Source organism: Frankliniella occidentalis, unplaced genomic scaffold (assembly GCF_000697945.3).
Source record: "Frankliniella occidentalis isolate FOCC.00 unplaced genomic scaffold, Focc_3.1 Scaffold85, whole genome shotgun sequence".
Lineage (NCBI taxonomy): Eukaryota > Metazoa > Arthropoda > Insecta > Thysanoptera > Thripidae > Frankliniella > Frankliniella occidentalis.
In genome coordinates, this window is record NW_026267214.1 from 230,772 (window position 1) to 234,664 (window position 3,893).

The 3,893-nt window shown below is 56.0% G+C and overlaps 1 protein-coding gene across 1 annotated transcript in view; it reads right to left on the reverse strand.

The window, feature by feature from the left end:
• The window catches only part of LOC127748706 (serine-rich adhesin for platelets-like), a gene marked incomplete at its 5' end in the record, with an annotated part of 46,333 nt that overhangs the window by 41,660 nt on the left and 780 nt on the right, over positions 1-3,893 (reverse strand).

A 3,893-nucleotide genomic window follows, 5' to 3' on the forward strand; every position in this document is an offset into this window, starting at 1 on the left:
TGTTAAACTTTGACAGCCTGGCGGGACCTTTTCCCGTGGTCCGATCAGGTCGCCATTAGGCTCAAAAATCTTGTATTTTGTCGTAGCACGCGATGGCACTACAGGCCCTCGCGATTTCAAAACTTCGTGCAAAACGCCGTCCTCTAGCGTGGCGCGTGAGAACCTAAACCCCGCGCCCCGCCCCGACCACAGCAACACTGCACCTGAGCCCGACAAACCACATCCCACTCAGCTCTCCCCCCGCTCCACTCCACCCCTTGGCCGCCCCTGGCGCCGCCGAGAGGAAAGGCGCCGTGGAGGAGAGCGGCGCGGAGGCACAACAACAAACACACGAGCTCCAGTTCCAGAGCGCAAGGCCGCGGTGCGGTGCAGGGAGGGAGGCTGGTGTACTCGGGTTCGGCCGTAAGTGAACACAGGTACGTACGTGGTCGTGGCCTGCCCCGCTTCTCCTGGGAGAGAACTCCCGAGCAGACGATCCGAGCCGGCAGAGGAGATTTATATTCCAACTTATTATACGCGTTGGAAGCATTTGCAACGCGGACGGCGGGGCGGGGCGCGGCGGGGCGAGCGCGCAGGGTGGCCGCGCCGGGCCAGCGGGGGGCTCTGGCTCGCGGGACGATCAGGCCGCGGCAGGAGGAATTTCACGCTGCCGCGACGGGGCGGCGGCATGGCGGCGAGCAGAAGAGTTCGCAGACCGCCCCGCGCAATGTCTCTCTCTCCAGTACGTGTACTGCGGAGTTTCCAGTGCAAAAGAAGAGTTTGCTCGGAATACACGCAACACAACTGTGTTCAAGCTTGAGCTTTATCCACTGCGCGGCTCTACCTCGGGGCTTGAGACAACTATCTACCACAGAACTAAAATTTATAGTTCTCAGGACTATTTTTGGAAGGTTAGCCCAACCTTTACTTTTATGATAGTTGCAGCATACCATCTATGTGGGGGTCGCTGCTCCATCGCTTTCCATACTTTTCTGGGTTATGTCGCGGTAGGCGTCGTTACGAGTCAAGGAAAGCGTCATCGTGTATAGAGGAAAGAGAAACGAGATCCGGCCGCGGCCCTTCCCCGTCATCGTATGCCTCGTGACTCAGTCATCGTCGGTGCGATTGGTCCGGATTGGTCGTTATCGGGGCCTCCGCGCCATACGGTAGTCCCGGACCGTCCCGGACGACTAGTCCGCGGCGTACAACCCGAAGGATCAAACTCCAGACGACGGGCGGCGCGACCCGGCTCTGAGTTATTTATCGACGGGCCGTATTCAATCTCCCGAGCGTGGGCCGCTAGCTGCTCTGGGGCCCCGTCGCGCCGCGTCACGCGAGTACGCACCGCGCGCCAACGCCGACCTCGGCGCGCGACTGCAGTTGTCGCACCTCCCCGAACAGCACACATCACTCATCCTTACTGTCGTCGTCGAATTATCGGAAGCGGTAGCAGTAAACAGTAAAACGGCTGGAGGCGGTGGCCGGTGGTGCGGGGCTCTCAATAAACGCCTCCGCCTCCACACGCAGCGCCCGCGGGGTCGACACGGCCGGCAGCCCGGGCGACTCAATCACGCCATCGCTCGTAAAACAGTCCGCGCGTCCGACAGACTCGAGAGGAGTTTGTTAATGTGCCGCTCGTTTTTGTACCGAAATGTTTTGCTTTTGCCATGTACCACAATAAGGCCACCACCTGCCGCACTCCACACGCCCACCAGGATCTTATCATCTATTACCGACAATTTCACCCCCCCCCCCCACCCGCCTTAAGCCCCGCGAACGACACTCCAGAAAACGTTTTCCTTTCGTTTTTTACAGAAAAATATGCCGCAGGTTAACAACGCGGCGCGGCGACGGCGGCGTCAGCGAGACACTGTAAGGCTGCTGGCGGAGGGAAGCCCACACGGCCTACAAGGGGAGGGGAGGAGGGAAGAGGAGAGGGGGCGAACAAGCCACAAGCCCCCGGCCGCGCCCAGTTGTCTTTCTCTTAATGACAATGCAAAGACCATGAGAGGGATTTGCGAATCAATGGCGGCAGGTCATGCCCGCGCCCCGCCCCGCCCCTCTTACACCTTCGCACAACGACGCCAAATCGCGCGAGACAATGCACCGGCGGCGGCGGCGCGGCGAGCACGGTCGCGACTCTGTTGCGAAACTAGCGCGGGATACCCCTAGCGAGATCCTCGACCACTCTCCTCGGCAGAACGCACGACAAAAGCAATGCCAACAAAACGGAAATCATTGAAAATTATGCGGGGTGGAAAACAAGCAAACAAAAAGATTGCAAACAAAACGTACGCGTCGCACTCTTTAACATTAGGGGACACAAGACCAGCAGCGCCTGAAAGGGAGACACGATCACGAAACACGCGTATGTTAGCCTACGTTGTTGTGTTGTGAACGGACAGGAAAGAAAGTGGGGGGGGGGGAAATAATGTAATAAAAAGAGAGAAAAGAGAGAAAAGAATGCAACGCTGGAGCGCAGAGGCGTGGCGCAGAGACGCAAGTGTGCGTGGGCCTCTGTCGCCCGGCGGGGCGGGGCGGGGCTGGGGCTTAAGGCCCGACGTGCCGGGGGTCGACGCCTGCCTGGCTGGCAAGGCGGTGGAGAATGCGTCCTTGTCAAGGTAAAAATCAAGCCCTCCTGATCTTTTCTGTCCCCCGTCCTGCGCGAGGAGCCGCCCTCCCTCCCTTCCCGGCGGCCGGTCGTCCCCGGCCCACGTCGCCGTCGTCCCCGAGCGTCGCGTCGCGCCCCGCGCCGTACCTAGAGTGTGTAATAGTCTCAGTGGGCGGGCCTAGCGTCGTGCTGACAGGTTAATGGGTTCCGCCCAGCTAGGCCCTTATTGTTATTGCCTCATGTCCGATAATTTTTAGCAGATGATACCTTGAAACACTTTATACTTAACATTAAAATACATTAGTAATATCAAGGTGTCAGCAGCTTTAACTCTCCATAGTGGAAGAGAGGTAAAAGAGAATCAAGCGGTGACCAGAAAAACAATTTAATTGGCGCTGGCGGGACCGTGTCCGGGTGAGTGTCGCGCCAGCCCCCTCCCCTTACCCAGCCTAACAATACGGGCTCTGGCGGGACGGCCGGACCTAGCGAGGGCCGCTAGCCGGACCGTGTCCGAGTGAGTGTCGCGCCAGGCCCCTCCTCTTACCCTCCAACCCTGCCTAACAATACTGAGGCTCCCGCGGCTTCGCTTCCGCTAAATTACGTAAGTTTTACTACTTATACTCATTACTTTCATGGATTTCAATCAATTCCATTTTGTCTGTCAAGTGTGCGACTCTAATAAGATTTGCTTATGTTACCAATCTTTGTTTTCCTAATTATTACACTATTCAGGCGTACAGACACATGTACCCTACACTACCACAAGTCTTTATAATAATCACTGTCAAAGAAACAAGTAAGACGTCAAAAAATTATGCAAAACCACTAGAAATAAAAACCATTCTATGAATATTAAAGCACAGGTTTACTATGGTATAAAATTGGTATCATCTGCTTTCAAGATAGATTCTTGATTTAGATTTTTTATTATTTTGTTTTTGGCGCGTGTGTGTCGGTCCGGTGTGTTGTGTGTGAGTGCGGTAACGTACGGGGCGGGCGGGCCCACGCGTTGCGTTACTTTCAGCTTCACTCGCACGGAGTCACCACATTGACAAACCGCTTCCTTCCTCCTTTGGTTTTATTTCGGTCGCAATACTGTATATTTGACCCCCCTCCCCCCACCCCGTTTTACCTTTCCCCTCGGCCCGACCATGCCTGCGTCTAACGCGACCTAACGCCCCTAGATGCCTCTTCTCGACGACACGAACGATCCACAAATGAGTTAAAAAACTAAACGGCAAAATAAATGGGATTCGTTTAATAGCGCTGCGGCTCGAATCAATCAGTCGGTTCGATTGAGTCT